This window comes from Eubalaena glacialis, chromosome 5 (genome assembly GCF_028564815.1).
Source record: "Eubalaena glacialis isolate mEubGla1 chromosome 5, mEubGla1.1.hap2.+ XY, whole genome shotgun sequence".
Lineage (NCBI taxonomy): Eukaryota > Metazoa > Chordata > Mammalia > Artiodactyla > Balaenidae > Eubalaena > Eubalaena glacialis.
Genome location: NC_083720.1, coordinates 140,629,246 through 140,655,677, shown reverse-complemented (window position 1 = coordinate 140,655,677; position 26,432 = coordinate 140,629,246). Strand labels below are relative to the sequence as shown.

The window sequence follows — 26,432 nt, the reverse complement described above, 5'->3', positions numbered from 1 at the left end:
GCCATGAGCAAGTAAAGCACTGAGCACGTGTCAGGGTCAATATTTATAGACCACTACGTAGCTGCCTTGCAGGGAGAGAAAACGAGAGCGAGAAACGTACAGCCAGAGGGCAAGGAAAGAAAGACTTCAGTGGAGGGAACTTTAATTTCCAATTTTTTTCTTAAAATATTCTTTTTAATTATCAGGTTCAAACTTCTGCTGAATCACAACCATTTGCCGCTGAGCTATGACAAGAGTGGAAACAAAAAGTTAAACGAGCAAGCCTGCTATACGTAAGAAGGTAAGGAATTAGCCAGTTCAGGCTTGCTTTTCCTGGTAAACTCCATCTCCCTGTTGGCTGCTCTACGTCAGTAAGCGAAGGGCTGTGTGGCACGTTACAGCTAATGTGGAGGGGCTGCCTGCTGGTTAAGAGTGTTCTTGGTGGCAGTGTAGTTTCGTATTCTGCTCTAAGAATGCTGTGTACAGTCATAATACAGTTAAATGATGTGGGTGGTGGGAATTGCTCTTGAACACTGATTTCCTGTCAGTGAATTTCTGTTTCTTCATTCTGTCAGACTTGAAGTCTTCTGATTCGTAAATTCGTGCTTACTTTTTATATTGCTATTAAAACATGAACATTAGTGAGTTTATAGTGGAGGGTGTTCTAGAAGTGGAATAGGGGAAGAATTCAGATGAATGTGTGAAGATGTTGTAGACAGTGTCAAAATGTGCAGGCTGTGAATGTGAGTAACATGGGGTCTTTTGAAAAGAAAGCCAATGTCCATTTGGCAGCGCATTAAAGTGAAATAATGACTCCTTTTGGGAATGGAGAGAAGCAGGAGTGATGAAAAGTAAGAACAGACTTCTTCATGCAAGGTGCAAAGGACTCAGCATTTAGAATTTCTCTGCTTGTCCAAGTGACTTGCTAGGTTGGTTCCTTGCACAATGTGGTTCTCTAGTAAAGGTATTAAATTAACATCTCTTCCTCCACATCAGTAGTTTTTTTTCTATCATCACAGGTAGAACTTTGACACATGCTTCTCTGTGTGACCGTAGTGCGATTGTATATTCATTTATCATCATTGTTTTGCATATCCCAGATTGACATTAAAAGCAGTGGTCCTGAAGGGGGCAGAAAGGAATTGTTTTCTATGTGTTTTCTGATTTAGAACACCCATGAAATTTATATACTTATGTGTTTTATGTCTACTACACATGACTTGGAAAGTAATATGTTGCTTTATTATAGGTGTAACTAGATAAAACTTGTCTACTGACAGAGTGAAAGTTTCCCTGTTGTTGGTTTTTTAGTTGTGGAAGAGAAGCATTAGCGTGGTATTTAAAATTTTTAGGTTAGGTTATAGATGGCAATTATAGTTCCAAAGGGTTTTCTGTATTACATATTTAAGTTAAAAACAAAAATAACATGAAAGCTGTTGTAGAGCTTAACTGTAGGACAATAGAGATATAAGGAAAAGATAATACTCTGGCATAGGTTTTGTATTAGGGTTAATATTCAGGAACCAGCTCATTCTAAAATGGGATAAACCATGTCCAAAGCAGCAGGTGGAATAGGTCTAAATGTAAAGTAGAGATCTTAAAATGAGGCCAATAGTTGTAGAGTATCATTGTTGTTGAATCACATAAAATTTTAAAAATAATCCAGGATGCTTCAAAATCAGTTTTATTAATTCAGATGTGCTAATCTGATATCTAAATTTAAACTGTATTTTAACATTCATTTAATGCTTGTTTTAGCCTCTGCATCAAGCATTTTCTTTTTACTTTTTCGGGTATTGCCTACCCTTTTATTAATGGGTTTGATTTAGATTTTTGTCAATAATATGTTTATTTTGAAAATGCAACCATGGTTGATCTAGAATGGGCATTACTCAAATTTTTCTTTGCTACTGCCTTTGGGTAATATATCATGATCAATATTGTAATTTCAGTTCTTTATTTAATACCTTTTACTCCTTCACTTTATATGTTGCATTAATAACATGATATTCAATCAATGATAATTGATTTCTTATGCCTTTTAAAATTTGTTTTATTTTTATCTGTTCCGGTGTTTTGTTTCTGAAGTACCCTGTGGAAACTTTTGTCAGAGAACAACCTAATAAAATTACTACAATAAAAATAAACTAAAGAAAGTCTTCCCTTTAATCAAGAGAGGAAATAGAAAATTGTGATATTGGTTGACAGTGTCTAAAATGGGATGTAGTTTGGTTGAAGACTGGTTGAGCATTTTAAAACTTGAAACACCATCTCAGTATTATTTTTGAATTTAATGTCAATCCTGATATTGGTTATTTATCACATTTGTAAATAACATTTCATATGTAGACATATAAAAATGGATAGGGGATCTTTTGTATCATGTTTTAACTATCTGTTGAAGTAAGATTAGTGAATTTAGCTCGAGATGTTAATATTAACCTCCTAATGGATCTCGCTGCCCCTGCTCTCATTAGCTGTATGCCCAGTCCCTATGCTGTACTCCCCTTAGAGGGATCAGTTTCCCACCCCGATGAACCCTTCACTTCCTGCTGACGCCCTCCCATCCCTGGCTCTCTATTGCTTGTAGATAAAGGTCAGCTTTCTTGGCACGACGAGTCTGATGAGCTTCTTCTTCATCTAGTTGCTACTTTTGTCCTATATTCATCTTCTGCTGTTCCTTTTGGGCTGTTTTTCACATCTTGCTTTTCTCCACCCATGAGAGTATTCCCCTTCCCTCTGTTTTATGCTCCAACATTATTGAATATCTTGTATTTCTCAGAACAATCCATACTGTTTTACTCCTTTCTGGAATTATGTTGCTTCCTCTATCTTGCAACACCCTCTTCCTGGCCTTTGGCTTTCAGCCTCAATGAAGGTATCCCTTCCCAGATGCCCTGCCCGTCCACTGTCAGCCTCTGTGGTTCGGTCTCCTGTACAGACCATTGTCATAGCACTTCTGCAAAGTCGACGATACAGAGTTTTTGTTTTCCCATATGAGTTTGTGAGTTAATTGTAGCCATGTTTTAAAATTAATTCTTTTATGTTCCTCCAAGACCTAGCATAAAGCAGACATTAAGAACTTGAACTAAAGAAAAAACTTATCATATTTATTTTAAACCCACTTTTCTTTATAGACTTTTTATTTTAATATAATTTAAAACATTGATTAATTAGATTGAAGAAGTCCCTTAAGTAGTTGGTAAAGTCTTTTGAAACAGTAACAATACTTAAAAAATTCATTTCTCTTTCTATCAACAATTATAGTTATGTGTGTTCATCCATGCAAGTAGATATTTATTGAACTCATAAACCATTTGAATGACAGAAGTTCAAAATTATATTGGTTAGTATGTACAAATTCAGGATATATAGCCTCCAGATGTTGTTTAGTTAATTTCATGAAAATCTGTCAACACAATCACCTAGTCGCTGCACCCACATGGACTGCTGTGATAAATTAAATGATGCTCTAGCAAATTGAAGACAGTGTTACACCTTCCAAAAGGCCCAGAGTGAATTTCAGGAGAGAATGGGTCCATCCTCATGTATCCTAAAGAATTACAGAGTGGAATGACTCTCAATGTTACGAATAAAGTTACACCTCCTACTTTTATTTCCTATTGTAGAGAAAGTTAGGAATTTAAGGAAATAATAGAAAACCATGGCTTAAAAAATTCTCAAACCTGAAAGGTGATACTTCATTTCAGTCAGAAGAAGAATTTTCTCCTCAAAATAGAAATGTTGAAAGAAAAGAATGTCAATGTTTTAAAAAGTACTTGAGAAATAACAGCTGTTTCTTTTAGTTCTGATACTCGATAAAATTTTATTTTGTCTTTAATGGTGTTTTATTTCCCCACCATATATAAAAATACAAATTATTTCACATACAAAGTAAGTATACAAGAATCAAAGGTAAAGCTTTATGCACAATTTAGAGTAATTCACAACGTTTCTTATTTTGATTATTTTTACTTCTCAGTGTGCTCTGCCAGTGGTTTCCGCTGCTGTTGAAGCCTTATAAACCTCTCCCAGCTATTGAATATGACTCTTTTGTTTGTTTAACCTTGAATTGTATCTGTCTTAGGAATGAAAACAAGATTGGTATTTTCATAGGGAAATTTTGTAGCTTTTTAATTTGCTTGGAATGGACCATAATTCAATCTGTAATTTTTCTTCAGATTTATTTTGCCCACATAAGTATTTCTAGTTAAATAGGTATGGATAAGGTGCCTTACCAAAGAGTTATAGGTATAAATTTTATGTATCTTGCTGGCTTATCAAGTAATATAAACGTTATAAAACTGGAAGGGCAAGGGTTTCTATGGTCATGGACTTAGAAATGTACCTTGTTCCCATAAGCCGGTGATGAGAAAAACCTGGGTTTGCCTCAATATTAAAAGATTACAAATGTAGAAAACAAACTTATGGTTACCAGGGGGTAAGGGGGTGGAATAAATTGGGAAATTGGGATTGACATATACAGACTACTATATATAAAATAGATAACTAATAAGGACTTACTGTATAGCACAGGGAACTCTACTCAATACTCTGTAATGGCCTATATGGGAAAAGAATCTAAAAGAGAGTGGATATATGTATAACTGATTCACTTTGCTGTATACCTGAAACTAACACAACATTGTAAATCAATTATACTCTAATAAAATTTTTTAAAAAAGATTATAGCAAAACCAAGCAAAGGCAAAAAATAACACCACTACCACCACCAACCAGAAGAGGTCAGAGAACTTTGGTTGGAGTGAGGCATAAATAATTTTACCAGAACAATCAAGTATTTTATTATTAGCCACTCAGCTGGCCAATCAGTGTTTTTCTGTAGCTATGGATGGCATAGAATTCATAGAACATGAAAGGAGAAGAATGAATTAATCATGGAAGTGGAACCTTCAAACTCTTCTACTTCAGCTGTTTTATTTTATAGATATGGGCAAATATAGTACAAAGTGTTAACGTAACTTGCCAGACATCAGCTTTTAAAGTAGCTACTTAGGATTTTGATTAAAAAAAATACATATTTGTAAGGCCAGTATTTTATCACTGTGGCTTTTCCCATCCGTTTGTAATTGCTCTTTTTATTCTGCGTATTGCATGTAAAGCTTAATTGTTGTATCTCTGTGTTTTGTATTGTATTAGACTCCTTTGCATTATTTCATAACTCCTGAAAGTTAAAGCCAGTAATTATTGCTTCCAACTGAGATGGAGGGCTTTTCCACTCATAATCATAGTTAAAAATATATATATTTATACTTTAATTACAGATATCCTTTCGGGCTCTCCTGATTTCTCCCAATCTCTTTGGTAGTACGGTTAGATTTGTGCTCTCATAAACGTTCTCCTTTTCAATAGAACATGGCAGATAGTCCTAAAGCGAAAGACAGAAGCAAATTTAATACTTTGATTCTATCTAAGAGCTTCTCATAGGGAATATATAGTTATATATTGTTCTACAGCTTTGTTTTAAGATGACTCTTCTTTCCGCAGCTGGAAAATTTTTGATTACAACAAAACTCAGAGAACCAAATGTGCTTTTCTAGATTATTTTTACTTTCATCTAAGAGTCTTTTAAAAATGTAAATAATTAAAGGGGCAGAGAGGAGCAAAACAAACTTGTTTTGTACATGTCATCTTCTTGTAAGACTTTGCTTCTCTCTTCCTGTCCCCACCACTCCCAAAGAAACTGGAGCTCTTTGGTTCCTTCCATTCTCATTAATATTAAGGTCCCTGGAAATAATTGCTTGTATATTTAAAGATGAAAGAGTTCTTGAGCAGATAGCTGAAGGTTGTTCTCAGCCTCAGCCTACGATTTCTATACCTTCCTCTCTCCTCCTCACTCACAACAAAACCAAAGTGATTGCCTCTACCCACCTCTCCAGTCAATGAAACATGTCTGAATATTCCTTAGTAAATATTTTCCATTGGATTGATACTTTTCATTTCAAATATGTATTATCTGTCTTCTCAAACTCTTGCCTGCTAAGAGATTTATAATTGTAAAATCTTTGCTAACATGATAGTGGAAAGTGATATTTTATTTATGTTTGTAATTACTAGTTAACATGAATCTGAGGGGAGTATTGGTTATTATCATTTTAATTTTTACGATTTATCTATTTATATACTTATTCTTTTTTCAGAGGCTGTATGTCTCATTGGTTTAAAGAGTATTTTTTTTTTAATCAAAGAATCTTGATTCTTTAAAGTCCTGTTAGTTGTAACTTTTCATAAGCTTTTGATTACTTTAAAATTTTGTTTTATGTGGTTTGAAATACAAATGTGTTTGAAATATCTTTATTAAAGCTAAACAGTATTTTCTTCATCCCCTTTGAAACTTAGAATGCTCTTTACAATTCAGAAATATGAAAAACATTTTCTACATTTTTATGGTTTATTTAACTGTTAATTCTGTGATTCACAAGGAATTTATTAACTAATTACTTCAGTACTTTTATTGAATCATTAGTCCCCTTTCCCACTTTTTTCTGAAGTCTACTTTAACTGGTACTTCAGTGGTACAAATTTAAATCTTTGTGTTACCTCTCAATTTGTATTCCATTTAAACTTTCTCTCTAAGGAATAAAAGTTCATGTTTCATATTAAATAAGATTTAAACACTGGAACATGTTAGGGTGTTGTGGGACTTGTCATGTTCCTTGAAATTACTGTAGACAGGAGGCTGCATTTATTACTTATGTTAAAGCAGACATAATAAGAATATGAATCTGTGTGAGTGAGAATTTATGCATTAATAATTGTCACCATTTATCAAGGGTTTCTTCATAATATATCTGGCATTCTACCATGAACTGTAGCTCTATGATTTCATTAAATCCTTGTAACAGACCGTTGAGTGACCTATTCTGATTTTTTTTTTCAGGATAAACTGAGACCCCAAGATGTAAAGTAGTTTGATCAGCCTCACATAGCTAATAAATGATAGGGTCATGATTTAAACTCAGATCTGACCAAAGTCCATCTTTTAAGGAATTATTGCCAAATAGAGAATTTATGCTTTTGCCGTGAATGTTAAGAGATGCAGGTCTGTAGGGGTCAGATGGCAGGAACCTTCCTAACTTGGGTCCATCTATGAAGAAACGAACTCAGGAACAATGACTTTCAAAGTATAGAGGCAAGTCAATGAAATCAGTGATGTGAGGAGCCTTCTATTTTTTTGGATTAGTGCCGAAGATACAAGAATCTCAAGATGGACAGAAATAACCCTATACTTTAAATCAGTTTAAAATCAGCTAAATTTTTTTTTAACTTCTTCAGATTTTAGTACCTCTATTGATTTTATAATTTTCTTTCATTCCAAGCCAACTTACTCAGTTCTCCCTCATAGGCTTAACACACAGCACCATTCCCTCCCTCACATACCTGCTTATGACCTTAGCAAGGAAACTGGCACAGAGCTGCCAGGCCAGCAGGCAGTGACTGTTCCATCTGGGTCTCTGTTTTTGTTACTACAGGTTTCATTCAGGGAAGACATGAGTCTCCCTAACTGGCAGCCTTTGCTATCATCTCTATTTTAAGCTGCTCAGTTAAGGGACTCACAGTTGTATTTACAGCAGGAAAGGAAATTCTAGATGTTTCAGTATCATTAGAACTCAGTACTTATGCACTAATTGGTTACCTGGAATGGTGCAAAAGGATAGCTTTATCTGCTATGAATGGACTTAACTCATAAATATAGTTTGCATTTGTTTATGTCGGAGGTGGGAATGCCTATATAAAAGTTTATACAGGGACATTTGCCATCTTAGTTGTTTGTTATACATTAAGCTATCGTGAAGGAATTTGTTTTCCTCTTTAACTCAAGGCAAACAATTTTGCTTAAAGATAATATAGGATTTTTTTTCTCCTTGGGTCACTCTGCCCTTTGTTGATACATTGGTGTATCTGTGCTAAGATTTACAGTACAGTTTATTGGAGTTTTGTTTATAGCCCTGCCTTGAACACTTGAAAATAAATTATACCTTTTAGTTAATAAGCAGGTTATTCTTATATTATTACTTGGAAAAGGATGCATTAGTCAATATCTGTAATAATTAACAGTCTTAAAAATTCTAAGTAGTTATTCATATTATTCCTCCTTTTTTCATTCATCTTTATTTTTTAAAATTTTTATTTATTTATTTGGTTGTGCTGGGTCTTAGTTGCAGCAGGCAGGCTCCTTAGTTGCGGCACGTGGGCTCCTTAGTTGCAGCATGTGGCTCCTTAATTGCAGCACGTGGGCTCCTTTGTTGCGGCAGGTGGGTTCCTTAGTTGTGGCTTGTGGGCTCCTTAGTTGTGACATGCACACTCTTAGTTGTGGCATGCGTGTGGGATCTAGTTCCCTGATTAGGGATCGAACCCCAGCCCCCAGCATTGGGAGCATGGAGTCTTAACCACTGCGCCACCAGGGAAGTCCCTCATTCATCTTTTTTAGTTTCCTGTTTTACTTAAAGATGATAAGAACTGCACAGTGTATAGTCAGAACATAATTCCATAAATGCTTTCACACATTAATTCTGCACTTAAGTATTGGCTTTTTCTGTATGTAAAATTCACTTCATTGAGAGTCTCTCTCTTTTTCATTGCTCTCTATACCACTTTTAACTTCAATAGCAGATTAATACATCATTATTCACAGTAGGAGCTTAGCTTACTAACCTTGAAATTTATTTCTGTGTTTGTTATCAGAGGCTTGTTAGCAAATCAAACTTGACAATAATAGAGAAGGAAAGCATGGTGACCTAGGACACACTGTTCTACTGAAATAATTCACGCTTCTTTGTGTAAAGATTTTTGTTTATTTGTCTTAAATTAGCCAGCATACAATGTGTATAGTCTTTTGAGTTACTCATTAATGCTCCACATGTAATGTTTTAAAATTATTATTGGTAGAAATAGATGATTATTTAGAATGATTTTTTTTTTCTTGTACTGTTGCAGTCTAAAGCAGATTGGTACAGCTTTCAAAGTACAAGTGTGAGCTTAAAAATATGACTGTGAAGCCATGTGTTCTTAACTAGGGGAGCCGGTTTTTTGGTCAATTTGAAGCTGTTTTTTTTTTTTTTTCTTTTTAATTGAAGTATAGTTAATTTACAGTGTTGTATTAGTTTCTGGTGTACAGCAAAGTGATTCAGTAATATATATCTCTATATTTTTTCAGATTTTTTTCCATTATAGTTTGTTACAAGATATTGAATATAGTTCCCTGTGCTATACAGTAGGCCCTTGTTGTTTACCTATTTTATATATAGTAGTTTGTATCTATTCATCCCAAACTCCTCATTTATCTCCCCATGCGTCCCCACAAACTTTCCCCTTTGGTAACCATAGTTTGTTTTCCGTATCTGTAAGTCTGTTTTGTATATAAATTCATTTGTATCTTTTTTTTTAAGATTCCACATATAATTAATATCATATGATATTTATCTTTCTCTGTCTGCCTTACTTCACTTAGTATGATAATTTCTAGGTCCATCCATGTTGCTGCAAATGGCATTATTTCATTCTTTTTTATGGCTGAGTAATATTCCATTGTATATATCTACTACATCGTCTTTATCTATTCATCTGTTGATGGACATTTTGGTTGCTTCCGTGTCTTGGCTCTTGTAAATAGTGCTGCAATGAACAATTTGAACCTGTTTTTATACTGCATGTTCCCTCTTGTAGAAAAGAAATGTGATATTTATGCTAACATGATTTCAATTTCTTAATAATTTAAACTTCATATGATTTGCCCAGAGGTTGAGGATCAATTTTTAAAATTTTGGTTAAATTTTAATAAAATATTTTCTGTGATATACATATGTTTCTGTTTATTAACTGTATATTGTCAGTGGTGTTAATTGATGCTTTTAGAGACATAAGCATACTTCAGATCAAACACTGGTTTGCAGATACTGTAAGGCATGTGGAACACACAGATAGCCGTTGTCCTCTGCACTTCTACCCCATACGTACTGTAGGAAGGCTCATTTCTACATGTTGAGCAGTTCAACGAACAGGTTGACCTGGGATCACCTGGTGGCCAGTACAGGATCACCCATCTAGCCAAGAGCCATGCAGGCTATCACTCCCCTCTCTCTTTCCCACTGTCTCTTCACTCCCATCCTGCTTCCCCACTTGTTACTATCTTCCTTTCCCTGCTCCCAGTTACCCATCATACTAAATTGTTATTGATTTTAGCTTCAGCATTTTTCTTACCTTCCATCTTTCATCTATTCCTGATTATTTCAGAAAACATTTTTTTTGTGCAATTTGAAGAAAACCTTTCCAGTTTTAATAGAAATATTAATGCCTGGAAGTAAGAGAAACTTGTATCATAAAATGTTAAAGTGCGATTAGTATATTTCACAATTTCCCTAAAGTCATTTACTCTCTGGTTTTATAATTAATGATAACTTGGTCAGCATTTTGCCATGAATATTTGTATTTATGACAATTTCATTTAACCCTTACTGTGATTCTGGGAAGTGGTTATTATTGTCTCTATATTTAAGATGAGGAAATAGAAATTCAAGGTTAAATAATCATGCCTGTGATCACACAGCTTGGAAAGTAGGAGACATAGGATTGGAACCGAGTTGTTTCTGACTCTAAAAGCTTTACAGTATAATATATGACTTTCTTTTAAAATAGGTAATTTCACTTTCCTACTCCTATACATGTCTAAAGTTTGAGAAGTAGCGCAGAAGTGCAGATGGCTTCCCAGTGTAACAGAGTTCCAAACCAGAGGGCAGCGAGTCCATTTGCTACAAGGAAGACAAGGCTCTCTTGATATTTACCAACAGGAAAAGCAAATCTTATTTTTAGTATATTATTCTTGTTTCGTCCAAAGGTTTTCTCAGTTTTGTAGCTCTACCAAGGTTTCTTTATGCAAAGAGATAACAAAACAAATACTTAGGAAAGTATATTCTTCCAAATAAATCAATGCTATGCTGCAAGATGTTTTTGAGGCAGGTTAAATCTTCATCTGTAAAGTATACACTCTTGATTTCAGTTGGACTCTAATAGACTTTCTCATTAGTTTTAAATCACACTGCGATGGCATGGATTTTTAGATCACACCATTATAAAAATAGATATTTTCAGATTATTTGGAGATGAGTTATGTTGCTTGTATAGATTAACTTTCCACTTTTGCCTTGCTCTACTTTTCAGGAACTTTATTAGAAATTATGTGGGGCAGGAAATAACATTCAAACAAATAAATTTTATTTTTAGTCTAGTTAAGAAACCTGTTTTTTTTTAATTTAAAGACTTGATATCAAAGAAATTAAAACTATAGATAAAACTGACCTTTAGGAATTACCTGTTGATTTTTTTCCATGACTGTTCTAACCCTGTATTTGTAAGATATAATTTAAGGTTATAAATTATAACTTCTGTTTGCAAAGTGTTTTACATTTTAAAAGCATTTTCATACCCAGTGTTGCTTTTGACCTTTTGCTCCCCCAAATGCTTTGAAGCAAATTATATGCATCTTATGGATGGAAAAATTAACATGAAGTGAGGGTGGGGTGAAGATCCTAGACTGAAAAAAGCAAAGTGTTTTGACCTTACCAGAATAGTTATTGAACTTGATTAGCTTAATTGTAATATACAAAATGTAAAGAAGTAAGTATGTAAGTATATGTTAACCCACACCAGACTCTAGTAGAAATAATGAGTAGCAGGTTTATGTCATTTAAAAAAATTATGAGAGTGTTAATATTGAGAAAATTTTATAAATTTAATTTAGTTGTTTCTGAAATGGAGAAAGGAAGTTAATATTATTATAGTGGCAGAGCAGCTGTATTGAGTTTGTGGAATTATGTGGGAGTCTAGTTTGAGAACCACTGAATTATCACATCAAATTCGTAGTCAGTATATACTGCAGTAGTAATATTTTCCTCAAGATTTTCATAAGCTGTGTTGGTACGTCAATAAAGAGTTTATAAGGAATACAGCCCTGTTTAAATAAACTACTGAATGTTGTCTTACACTGTATGGGGTAAAGTGATGACAGTATGACTATGAAGAGTTATATAAACTATATAAAAAGTCATAAGAATTTGGAGTGAATTTACCAAATTGGTTTTCTTTTCTCAAAACTCTATTTGTTCTCACTTTCATCCTCTGTAATGGTATACGGGGGCTTCAACTTTAGTGCATCCATCTATGCAGAAATCACCAGCCCATCTATCCTCTCTTCTTTTGAATCCCAGTGAGCCTGGAATCTAAGTTGCCACTGTAATCAGTGATTAGCTATTCATATGGAAAACTATAATTGATCCCTACTCACTTCATTTCATAAACAGAAACAAATTCTGTATGGAAGAAAGAATTAACTATGAAAAACAATACCACTTTAAAGTATTTAGAAAAGGATATATTTATTATTTTAGAGTAAGATAAGAATTTCTTTAAACATAAACAGAGCAAACCATAAAAAGATTAATAAATTCAACAGGCTTAAAATTTTAAAAGTATGTTCATCAAAGAGAAAGGTTGAAAACTGGTTTAGTGTGTAGAAGATTCTATAAATTAATAAAGTAAAATCAGCCAATATAAAAATGAACAGGAATTTCAAAAAGAGAAAATTCAGATAGTCAATGAACATGTGAAAGCTTGCTGAGCCTCATTAATAGTTAGAGAAATGTAAGTTAAAACTAGAGTGATATGCTGTTTCATATCCATCATGTTGTTGAAAATATGAAAGTCTGAAATATGCCAAATGTTAGTGTGGATGTGAAGCAACAGGAACTTTCATTCACTGGGAATGGGATGTAAAGTGGTACAACTGAATTGGTAGGTTGAAATTGAGCATAGGTATACTCTTGCTCAGCAGTTCCGCCCCTAGGAGTATTTCCTGTGGAAATTTCTTGCTTGTGTGCCTTAGGAAACAGGTACAATATTATTTTTTATTGTAGTCTTGTATGTAATATAATATAGCAAAACACAAATAAAACAAATTTGGAAACAACCCAACAGAGAGTAGAATGGACAAGTTGGGGAATATTTGTTTACAGTGGATTTAACATAATAGTGAAAACGAGTGAATCTGGATGACTCCCCAAAACGTAATGTTGAATGAAAAAACAAGTCACAAAGAATACATACAACATGATTCCAGTTGTACAAACTTTGATCAGAGGCAAAACTGAGTAATATATTTTTGTGGAATCATTATGTATGTGATCTAACTATATAAAGAAAATCAAGGAAAAAATTAAAACAACACTGAGGCTATTGAATGTTCTAGTAGGAGGGAAGGAGTTGGGTTCAGGGAGGAGCCCAGAAAGCTTGGGTGATATGTAAGTGGGTGATCCTTAAAAATTTTATTTAGAAGTATCATTATTAACAGTTAAGTATTATAATTGATATATTATTATAAACAATGGATTTATATTATAAGTAACATTGTAAGTATCATTAATATATTATCAAAATGTAATTATGTAAAGTGCACACATATGAAATATTTCATAGTTCAGTAAAAACAATTGGAGGAAAGGATTTCTTCCTTTTTGTCTTCAAAAAACCTTTTAAGTTTCAAGTTAATTTTTATCCGGGTATGCTACTTGGCCTTTATTTATTTTTATTATTGTTTTAAATTTTATTTATTTATTTTTTTATACAGCAGGTTCTTATTAGTTATCTACTTTATACACATCAGTGTATACATGTCAATCCCAATCGCCCAATTCATCACACCACCACCCCCACCCCTGCTTTCGCCTCTTGGTGTCCATACATTTGTTCTCTACATCTTTGTCTCTATTTCTGCCTTGCAAACCAGTTCATCTGTACCATTTTTCTAGATTCCACATATATGTGTTAATATACGATATTTGTTTTTCTCTTTCTAACTTACTTCACTCTGTATGACAGTCTCTAGGTCCATCCACGTCTCTACAAATGACCCAATTTCGTTCCTTTTTATGGCTGAGTAATATTCCATTATATATACGTACCACATCTTCTTTATCCATTTGTCTGTAGATGGGCATTTAGATTGCTTCCATGACCTGGCTATTGTAAATAGTGCTGCAGTGAACATTGGGGTGCATGTGTCTTTTTGAATTATGGTTTTCTCTGGGTATATGCCCAGTAGTGGGATTGCTGGGTCATATGGTAATTCTATTTTTAGTGTTTTAAGGAACCTCCATACTGTTCTCCATAGTGGCTGTATCAATTTACATTCCCACCAACAGTGCAAGAGGGGTCCCTTTTCTCCACACCCTCTCCAGCATTTGTTGTTTGTAGATTTTCTGATGATGCCCATTCTAACTGGTGTGAGGTGATACCTCATTGTAGTTTTAATTTGCATTTCTCTAATAATTAGTGATGTTGAGCAGCTTTTCATGTACCTCTTGGCCATCTGTATGTCTTCTTTGGAGAAATGTCTATTTAGGTCTTCTGCCCATTTTTGGATTGGATTGTTTGTTTTTTTAATATTGAGCTGCATGAGCTGTTTATATATTTTGGAAATTAATCCTTTTTCCGTTGATTCATTTGCAAATATTTTCTCCCATTCTGAGGGTTGTCTTTTCATCTTGTTTATTGTTTCCTTTGCTGTGCAAAAGCTTTGAAGTTTCATTAGGTCCCATTTGTTTATTTTTGTTTTTATTTCCATTAGTCTAGGAGGTGGGTCAAAAAAGATCTCGTTGTGATTTATGTCAGAGTGTTCTGCCTATGTTTTCCTCTACGAGTTTTAGAGTGTCTGGTCTTACAGTTAGGTCATTAATCCATTTTGAGCTACTTGGCCTTTATCTAGGTGCATGCAAGTTTGAAATTTTTCATAGTTTATACTTAGTACAACTCTTTTGCCTGTTGGCTCTAATGTCCAGGAATTGTATCATTTGCACTGATTTCTCACTGTGTCATGATTCTCTACTGGTAGTATTGTTTTCCAGTGGAGCCTATGCCTCACTGGCTTTTGGTCCTTCGTACATTCGTATTTCCTTAGCTCATTGACTCCCATGAGTTCAGCGGCAGGACTTTGAGCCCTCTCTTTTCAGGTTACTTTTTTCCTGCAGTGTTTCTGGGGATCCTCAGGAATTTCCGTATTTGTTCATAACACATGCCGGGCTACTTTGGGGGCTGACACTATGGCCTTCTACAAAGCCACCTTTCCTGACTCCAGGCTGCCATCTTCAGTACCATCTTTAGGGCTCTCTTCCTCGTAGCTGAGCCAGACCCCTTCAGTTGGGAGGTGTTGCTGCTTTACATCATTGCTGTTTATCACTATGCTCTAGATATTTTTGCTGCCACCATTGATAATGGTGATCTTCCCTGGCCACCAGGTTGTTTCTGCATCTCCAGACTGGTTGTCTGCTTGTTCCAGATTCTGGGGTGTGAGGTCTTGTCCAGTACCCATCAATTCTCACTAATGCTTGGACCCTGACAGTGTACACTCTGCTGCAAATTGAGAAGAGGAATAGCTGTCTTCCTGCTGTTGTTAATCGCTCTTGTTTTGAGGACCTACAGCATGTTTGCTTAGGCCTTAAAGAATTACAGATTTTGTGGAATTGTGTGTTCTGGTTTTACCTCTGTTCTTATGGAACACACATGTCCCCAAGGTCAATGGATCAGTAAGGGTTATATTCACATTTATCAAGTTATTACCAGAAGCATTACTCTCTTCTGAATCTCGGGTCTTGTTGCCAACTTTAACTTGCTGCTTCATTTCTTCCCTATGGATAATTCTCTCTCAGAGGTCCTGCTTCCAACTTCAAAATTTGCTTTTAGAAATTTTGCAATTCTGTTGTAGCTTCAGCCCTGAGACCGATTGGTCAGTCAGTCAATGAATCTCAGTCTCTTCATCTCTTTTCCCCCCACTTCCTTCTTTCTCTTGCTTATACATACATATACAACCCTAGATTCTCAGGCATTCAGACATGCCTGTATATATCAAACTCTTACTGTGGATCAGGTTTGAATTATTTCTCAGGTGGTTCCTCAGGCCCCAGATAAATCTGGTGGTGCACTACCTAGCTGGAGAGAATTAGGCCCTAACATATGTGTCACTGCATGTATCAGCATCTAAACCTTGAACCCAGCCTGGATCCCAATAAATAACAGTAACCATTATAGCAGCAGAGAGCAGCAGCAAGGGTAATTACATTTTATACATTATTTCATTTAAATTGTATTGAAGTCTACAAGGTAGGTTTTATCATCCCAATTTTATGGGTGATGTAGCTGAGACTCAGGTAACGTAACCGAAATTTGGATAAATGGTAAGAAGTGGAGCTCAGCTACAAAATAGGGCTACTTGATTTGAAAGCCTGTGCTGTTAACCACGAAATTAGATTAAAAAAAATTTTAACACAAATTCAGTTCAGCACATTCTTTAAAATGTGATTTCAGGTACTGTTAGCTTCTTATTTTGAATATATCACCAAATATGTATTTTTCTATAAGAATATAATAATTTGAAAATAATAATGCAGTGGTGCAGTTTATTTTTCTGGGAAATGTTCAGTTTGATGACACTCTATTGTATTAGATGATACTCTGTACTTGAGAATCCATTCTGTAACAGTTGGGTATCCTGTCTACTAAACTGTAATCCTCAGAAGCTACAGTATTTCCCCAACCAGTAAAATCTCTTTAGTCAACATTTGGTTACTTTGTCATTAAGAACTGTTAAGCTTCCATGAAATATTGCAAGTAAGTGTAATCTTTCAGTAAGCTTTCCCCCTGAATTATAAGTGGTATATACTTCTGGACAATAAGGAGCTTCATTTTTTTGAGCTTGGATTGTCTTGTAGAATGCTTCAGGGAAGAATGAGAGTGATGAAAACTCTGTGAGAAGAAATATGCATCTTTAGTGTAACATTTTAATGGAAAAAATTGAAATCATCTAAATGTTCATCCACAGTAGAATAGATAAATAACTGTATACATGAATAACTGTAGAGTTATGCACATAAATGAATAAACTTGAGTTAGGTTTATCAACATGGATTAATCATTAAAATATAATATTGAATAAAATAAAATAAGCTACTGAAGGACACATAGATTATGTCATTTATAGAAAATATTTTAAACATTCCATAAAGAGTATATATGATTTATACTCACATATTCGTATACATATACATGCTGTATACACACATACATATATAGATAATACACATACATACACACACATACACACATTAAAATATGTCTGACAATGATAAACAGCAAAATTAGGATAGTGATTACCTGTAAAAGGAGGAGGAGGGTGTATGAGATTGGGATTGGCTGTACAGGGTTGTATCTGTAATGTTTGCTTTTTTAATCTTGATGATAAACGTGTATTCATTACATGTTCTCTATGCTTTTGGCATTACTGAAATGTTTCATAATAAAAACCCTGAGCAAACAAATTTTCAACTTTGGGATGACTTGGCAAAATCAATATCCTTCCCCAAAGGTACTGATAGGGTACTTAATTTTTAAAATAACCTTATTTTCTTATTTTGTCAAAAAATATAATAAAGAGAAGCCAAAAGGAGGAGGAAGAGAAAAATGTGGACCACATGCTTCCTTTTCCTTTTCCATCTTGCTCCATTATATTACTGTGTACCTCACAAATGGTTTCATAAATATCATATTTCCTCAGTTCCACGAAGCCAACTTCAATTTATTATTAGCTTTTTTGGAAGGGGAAATTCTACTGTACTAAATATATGTATATGCATTACACATATACATATATGCATTTTAAGATTTCATTAATGAAATATATTAATATGACTTATGTGTATGGATATAAATTAAAGAATAAATGAGCATATTTTCCCAAATGTTGCTGGAACAATTGCTACCTACCCAATTAAACTTGAGTTTGTAATGAACCTTCATGCCCCAGTGGAACCAGGCTCATTTTGCTAGTCTTTCTTAAGTTAGGGTGGATTTTTAAAAAAAATTATTTCTGTTTGTCAGCTAATTTTTTGAATGAAAGCTGTCTAGGCTGCTGTTTTGGTGAAATATGTGTTAAGTTATATGTTAGGTTTTCCCTGTGTGACTCATGTGTACCTGAATACCCCAAACAGTCCAGCTTTTATACAAGAACATATTGTTGTACCTGCAGCATTGTAGACATTGTTATCTACAACTGCATTTTCTTTCATCCTAAGGGGAATGTTCTTTCACATATTACCCTTTATCTTATAAAGCATACATGGATGTTTAATGAGGTGGGGTTTCTTCTTCCCAAAAGAGAACTCAAAGTAGATCAAAGTTGACTTCATGTAATTGAAAAAAATGTTATATTTAAGAAAAAGTTATAGAGTATGTGGCAGGTTCAGGCATCAGTTTTCAAGGTAACCTCAATCTCTACTTTGATAATTTATCTGAAGAAGGCTTAATAATTTGATAAGAGATTAAAAGGATAGGCTCTGAAGTTAGAGAGCCTAAGCTCTCTACCGCCAAGTAACTGTATGAACTTTAACAAATTAGTTAACCTTCTGGGGCCCAAGTTCCTCATTTGTAAAGCGAGATTTTTCACTTGAGAAGAGTGCCTGTCTCAGTGTGGAGAATGGGTGGACTGGAGTTGAGAATCAAGTCAAAGGGCGGACATACTGACAGATGGAGACCTAAGGGAGACATTAGCTTAAGACAGAGCCAGAGGGCTGGAAGATGGGGGAAACTTTAAAGACTTAAAAAAAGCATAAATCAAACAGATGTGCAGGGCAGAGAGAGAATAGTGACATATATTTTCATGTTGTCTGATCTGGCCAATTGGGTGGATGTGTTAGTATGGTTTATTGAGATAGAAAATATAGGAGAGGCCCATTTTAGAGGAAGGATGAGTACTTTGCATTTCCATGTGTAAGCATAGTCATCTCAGACTTAGAAAATTATACTTACCATCTTTCCTACTCTTGTTGTTCTGTACCTGCCACTCTGTGTCACTCTTGAAAACTGTTTACGTACATTCTGGTGGACGGTTGTTCGTTGGCATGTTTTCTACTCCTACTACAGTGGTTCCTTGCTTACCCTGAAGTGATACCCTCTCTGTTTTGGAGAAACTTACATTCTCAGTTATCCACAGTATTGGAACCAGTTGTCTCTAATAGCTCCATCATCTAGGACCTGATTTTGATGCTCTTCCCCTTTATTTTTAGTGTCTTGGTGTTTTTTGCTCTCAGAATCATTCCAGTTCGTAAAAAAAAAATCCAAAATTGTTGAATTTCAAAGAGAATGGAGTTGGGAGTCTTTGTTCCTCAAATTACTGATGCAATACTTGATCCATATGAAGATTTGTTTAGCTCCTCCCTTAGAATAGTTGTTTAAACTCCAGGGAATTGGAATAATCTTTGCAACCAAGAGTTCCATAACCCTTTAATCCAGAACAATGATGTGTATTTACCTTATGTTTTATAATAAGAAAACCACTCAAATTGTTCAGTAAGAGTTAAGGAAGATTTGTTTTACAATGAGTGTTGGTGTCCACATAGGTCAAAGATACGTTAGGATTATAACATATGGTAGAAGTGCTAGGGTCACCCTCATCAGTCCTATGTTTAATTTCTCATATTCTGGATCTGTGTTTCCTATCATTTAGGAATTGTATTGGATGTAATTAATGGGAACTGGATATAATGGTAGAAAAATCGAAGGTTATTTCTCTTTCATATAAAGAAGTCCAGAGGCAGGCAATTCAGGTAGGGTGTGGCAGTTCCATAGACATCGAGGATCTATCTCTTTCTGATTTCCTATTCCACCAACCTAGCATGTGGCTTCCATCTCCAAAGACATATTTTGGTCCTTGGTGGCTATTATCATTCCAGCTGTCATGTCTAATTTCTAGGCAGTAGGTAAGAGGTAGAAGTGAGGGACAGGTCATATGGAGAAATCGTTTAGTCAAGTACCTTTTTGTGAGCAGCAGTTCAAGATTCCCAGCTCTGGTTACATTTCATGGCCAGCTTTTACTCAAATGACCACATCATGGTCTTCTAGCTGGGTATATTGCTACCCTCAAAACCCAGGATTCTGTTGCCAAGGAAGAAGGGAAGAGAATGGATAATGGGTTATGACTAGCCTATTTTGTCTCATGTATTCAACTTAAGATATCAGTGAAAGTAGAAAAATGGACATTGCTCTACAGTTATAAATTTTATGTGTAGGTGCCTCAGTTTGGAATGTCCCTGATGGATACCTTTGAAGTTCATTAGCCATTGAAAATGGAAAAAGAAAATCCTATCTTGTTGTTAACACATTAAGTTAAAATGCATGTTTTCATGAAGAAATTTAAATAACTATTCCCATGAATATGTTAGACAATTGAGGAACTAAGGTATCAACTAAAGAAGTCTGTGGATATACAAATATGTCCAGAACCTAAGGTCTGTTCAAGGAAGGGTATGTGTTTTTAGGCAGAAGGAGAAAGTGAGGTATTAATTTGTCCAAGATAAAAAGTGAATAAGTTGTGAACTATTTCAGTTATTTACAGTGTTATTAATCCAAGAGAAATTGATTCTTGATATATTTGATTTATTTCTAGTCTTAAGCATAAACACTAACCTGGCCTTTAGATACTTTGATATGATTGTACCTATGCTGCTTCTAATTAATATTGATTTGAATTAATATTACATAGGACAGTTATTTTTGGTGCTTTTCCAGCTGTGTAAATATCCTTATTGCATAAACAGACTAAAATTAATCACAGAATTTACTGTGCCAGCAGTATTTACAACTTCATTGTGAACCCAATGTTTTAAACATCTGTCCTTCATTAACTACATCTTAAACATAGACTTTTATAACACAGGTCAAATTAAAAGTATTTATACGAAGATGCTATAACACAATAGTACTTGGAGGAAGGAACAAAATTTCTGAGAAAAGAGTTTCTTAATAATTAACACAGTTTGGGTTAGTAATCCTGTCTCTCGTAAAAAAAAATAGGGGCCTATCAGAAATAAGTAAGAAAGCATTTTTAAGAGAGCTGCCAGAAGACTAAACTTTATAGTAATATTGAAAATGTGAAATCAGTTCTTTAAATGGGAGATTTATGTTGTTTTTAAATGTACTTGTCTTGTGTTAAAAAAAATTATGCAACTTTTTCATTAAATAACTAGTTCTTCAACTGAAAAAACATTGTGTGGTCTTTAAGGTGAATTAGGAGGATGTACAAAATAGAGAAAGAAATTTAATAAATGTGACTTTCAAAAGTTATTTTTCCCATCAAACAGTGACTCTGTATCTGTTCAATTTGATTATGTAAAAGTCATAGTATTTTATTTTTATAGTTAATTTTCTAGTTTGAACCCTGCAAGGATAGTTCCTCATATATTTCCTCCAACTGATTTTATTTTGGATAAAATTATTGTTATCTGATTTTCCTTTGAGAAAACATGGACATTTGCTTCCTTGGCTGACTTACAGGTACGGGTGAGTACTGAAGGACCCACATGAATGGGCTTCACAAAAGAGACAGCCCACCCCATGCAGAGATGCTGCCCCAGGCCAGCTATTTGTGCTCTGGAAAAGGCTGACTTGCATGAGAAAACAGGTACTGAGACTGCCCTGCTTCTCAGGATTTATGTATTCTTTTTTTCTATATACAAGGTAATGAACAGTGTTCTTAAAGACGATTAAAGAAAACTAGAACATGTAAAACTTCTGGAACAGTACTACTGATACATGGGTATTTAAGAAAATAGTAAGGGTAAAGAGATGATAAATTAGAAAACAGATACTGTTTGATGTCACCAACCTACATTGAAATCTAGATGTATGTTGTACTTGTTATTTTATATTAAAATGGGCACTTTATCATACTATTTATATCATATATTATCTTCCCTATTTATTAGATGATAGTTTTTCTGTGGAAACTATTATCTTTTATTTTTTTGGCATCTCCTGTAGCCTCTAGCATCATGTCAGACACTTTATAAGCCTAAAATGAAGATATTTAACTGAATCTGGGTGGCAAATTTGACGAGTAGTGGTTCCTTCATGCAGTGTTTTGAGAATTCTGAGGCTACTTCTGTGTCAGTAGAAAAAAATATATAGTGTTAAATTAGACCAGGGACTCTGTTTTATATGTTGCAGTATCTGGAGCTTAGAATGGTGTCTGACAGGCTGTAGGTACTAAATAAATATTTGTTAGACGAATGAATAAATGTTTCTGCAATAGTTGAGAGAGCAAGGAAGAATGGCAACATATTTGGCTTTCTGTTACTCAATTAATTCTCAACTCCCTTCTAAGTTCTGTGATTAGCATAAATGTTTGTTAATTCAGCAAATGTTATATCAGCATCCAAATTCAGAAGCTGGACTATCTTACAGTTGGCAGAATTTATCCAAGAAATGTAGATTCAAAGCTATTAAGAATAATTAGGTTGATAGAGACAATCTTTTCTGGGGTTCACCTACCGTGATTTAAAAAACAATGAAAAACCTTACCCGTTGACTTAAAAAAAATTGCACAAGGTGAGAGCTGTGAGTAAAATGAGGACTTGATGCAGCTATTTAAATTTTAATATTATTCTACACTCCAACTAATACTCAATTAGTTAATTGAATTACATTCCTCTTCAATTTATAGCGCATTTTACAAAGAGTGCAAGTTCATTAACCTGGCTGTGTAATATGGTCTGGGGCTGGTTGAATTCCCTGTTTCATGTAGGGTAAAATCATACTGGCTCATTTATCTGATTTTATAACATCAGCATTCTAAAAGGGACCTTATACATCTTTAATGTAAATACTTTACACATAAAATAGATTCCTGGAACTTAAGTGGTTAGAATTGTGGATTTTTATTACCAGGCTTAATTAGTACTCAGATCTCCTGATTTCAGTACATACTGACGCCTTTTTGAAATGTCAGTGTTTCCCAATGATTTTCCCCCTAAATACTGGTTAAAGAAGATACATTCTGCTAAGAACAAAACGGTTCTGTGCTACATTGAGCATCATCCAGAAGGGCTGTGGCAGGGGGGTGGTGGGAGTGGGGAGATGTTCATTTGTGCCAGCGAGCTCCCTCATACGTGAAGAGAGGGGGCGACCAGAACCATGGCTCTCAAAGCATGGTCCTTGAACTCCTGGGAGCTCTCCAAGAACCTTTTAGGGCACTTGTGAATTCAAAACTATTTAAGTAATAACACTAAGATGGTAATTGCCTTTTTTCACTGTGCCAATGCTTGCTCCCATGGTTCAAAAGCAATGGTAGGGTCTGATGAATTGGGAGATTGGGATTGACATGTATACACTGATGTGTATAAAATGGATGACTAATAAGAACCTGCTGTATACAAAAATAAATAAAATTAAATTAAGAAAAAAAACAACGGTAGGGAAAGCTGTTGGCACCTCAGCGCCAACCAAGGTAGTGGCAGCAGCTGTACATTTCACCATTGTGTTCTTCACTGCCAAACCCTTGAAGAAAAAAAAGAAAAATAAACATTTAACTTAAAATGTTCTTGATAAAAGCAGTAGAAATGATCACTTCATTAAATCTCAACCCTTGACTGCATGCCTTATTTTAATATTCTTTGTAATGAAATGGAAGTATGCTTGGCCTTCTGCATACTGAAGGACAATGGTTTTACTCAAGGAATTGTTGCAGAACTAGTTCCTTTTTAGTGGGTCATCATTTTAAATTGAAAGAATGACTGACACACTATGACAATTTAGACTTGGATATTTGGTGGACATTTTCTTGAAAATAATGAAGTGAGCTTATCAAGGAAAATAATAGACAGTATTTGTGCTGCTGATAAAATCTCAGTGTTCAAGTGAAAATCCAGATAAAAACTCAAATTTTGGAAAACTTGTTTGCCACCATGAGCTTGAGAGTACATAAATATTTAAAATCTTTTTTGATGATATTGGTGCTGATATTAACAGATGTGATTTTTTTTTGTTATTGTATAAGGAAATGTGTTAACACTTGCAAGTTCTGCATGGATCAATGTATGATGTTATAAAACTATGCATGAATAAAAGATCTATTCAAAGTGCAAGGTAGTAGAATTGATTTTAATGTAAAAGAATACAAATATTTCATTGTTATGGTTCAGATTCCACATTGTAGCTAAAAACTACTCCATGCTGAGTTTTGGTGTAGTATTAAGGAAGAATATCCACAATATCAGAAAAGCCTTTTAAAATATTTCCCCCTTTTCCAGTTCTTTTTATCTGTGGGAGACAGGATTGTCTTCATATACTTCAACCACAGCAACTTATCACAACATATTGAAAGCAGAAACAGAGTTGAGAATCTACCTTCTGTTAAGCCAGGTACTTCTCACCAAATTATTTTTGTTTGTGGAAATGGGATTATTTTTCATGAAAATATTTATGGTAGCATATAATAGGTATATTACTTTTATTTTAAAATTAATTAATAAATATTTTATAAATGCCTTAGTTTTAATTTCTCATATGGTAAACAAAGCCAAAAAAACATAAAAATAAACATAAACAAAAATTCTTTTGGGTCCTTGGTATTTCTTAAGAAGGTGAAAGAATCCTGAGACCAAAACATTGGATGACACTTCTCTAGACTCTAAATTAGAGTGGGGGCCTCTGTGCCGAGGTCTAGAGTAACACTGTTTAACATATTAGTATTGTCTCACTATAATTGTTACTATTTCATTTTCTTCATTTCAACGAATTATTGTGTCCCTTCTGTCCTCCAGGTACCTTGTTAGGTGGTGGGAGTTATTTCAAGTAAAGAATCTGTCCTGTGCTTATTTTTAAGCTCCTCTAAAGCCAGGTCTATGTGTTATACTTTTAATTTCCCTAATTATGGTAAAGCTGTTAAATATTTGGTTTCTTCTTTCCTATCTTCTTCAACTTCATAGAGATGTAGTTTGGTATTTGTTTTCATGTTTTTTTCTTTTGTTACTATGACAGAGATTGGCTAATACTTGAACAAGTATATCATTTTTTCACTCCCCTTTCTTTCTGGTATGTTTGAAAGTATGGAAGAGGTATATATCTTTGCACTATTTTGTATATATGCAATTATATACAGATTGTAGGGATAAGAGGCAAGAAGAACATGGGAAAGAAAGAGAGATGGAGGGCTTTATCAAGGTATTTGCAAAGTGTTTTCCAGATCTACCCCTAACTTTTGCAGGGCCCAGGGCAAGAGTTCAAATGGATAACTACATACCATATGTCAAATATTTAAAATTTATAGATTAAGCTAACACACTGTTAAATAAAAAATGTGTATCCTCATGCCCTGACAAATAAATATACCATTTACCAACAGTTAGAAAAATATATGTAAAGCAACAGGTTATGCCAAATAACTGTGCATAGCACAGATTCAAAATAATTGCCTTTCCACAAAGGACTGTGGTTTGTTCTAGGGAGACCCAGCAGCATTGACCAGACAAGAGAAGGATAGGGAAGAACATTTATCATCATTGTTCGCTCTTCTAGCCTCTTCTTGCAAACATTTGACAGTTCCAGGGAAGACACCACTTTCTCTTCCTTTGTGCGAGAGGAGGCTCTTCACTCCCCGCTCCGGATTCAGCGGCTTACCCACCTTGTGCTGCTGCCTTAACTGCAGTGCACAAGACAGCAAATAAAATGCCTAAATGAGGCATCTGCAGAGCTCATCTTCAATCTTCAGCAAGTCATGCCGGCAGTCCCCCTCTCTGATGACATTGCTCTTTCGAGTTTTTCAAATGAAACAAGTTGGAAGGCCAGGTTTCAACGTAGAGTTCCCAGATTTACTTGAATTTTGTGCCGGACTCCTGCTGCCTTGGGAGAGATGATCTGACCCTGGCCCATGGCCCACTACCCTTATTCTTCCCCCTACCCTTATTCTTCCCCCTACCTTCTTACTGCACCACAAGTGACTTATCTTGCATATATGTGGACATCTCAGCCTTCTTGTCCGAACTGTGTCTCACATGGCCAGTAACTAATTGCTCTTGGCTATCCAAAGATTATACAACCTGATTCTTTGGGAAGAGAATTCCAGGGTCCTAGGCATGTGTCACTTATGGACACGTAACAGTGTAATAAAATTTGCTTTTTAATTTTGTCGATAATTTGCATTTACAGTGCTTTTTTATTAAGAAATAATTTTCGGTTTCCAGAATAATACTACTCTCTATAGGGAAGTTATGGATCAATTTGGGAATTGTATGGAAATACCTGTATTATTTTTAGAAAGTATTTTTAAAAAGAGTGAATCGTTAAATTTAAAAGTAACTAAGAATAGTTCCATAAAACCAATAATGAAGCCATTTGCTCACTTAAAAAAATTCTGGTCTTAGGCCCGTAAAGTGCTATTTAGTAGCAGGGGGCATGTGGGAGGGAGTGCTAGTTACTTCTAACCATACAGTAGCTTAGTTGTTTCTCAGAGTTAATATTAACTGCCACAGATTTGTAATTTATAATGTGAAAGTGTTTTAGTCACTGAGATTACCTGGATTATTTAGTATTCTGCATCTCTGTGAAATATTGAATGGCCC

General features: G+C 34.7%; 1 protein-coding gene across 2 annotated transcripts in view; it reads left to right on the top strand.

Annotated features, from left to right (window-relative positions):
- The first annotated feature begins 241 nt into the window (after positions 1 to 241).
- The window catches only part of BMPR1B (bone morphogenetic protein receptor type 1B), a 163,255-nt gene continuing 137,064 nt past the window's right edge, over positions 242 to 26,432 (top strand). For both annotated transcript variants that reach the window (XM_061191708.1, XM_061191706.1), the window contains exon 1: positions 242 to 280. The gene's annotated coding sequence lies outside the window, so the exon portion shown is untranslated. The remainder of the gene's footprint in view (positions 281 to 26,432) is intronic.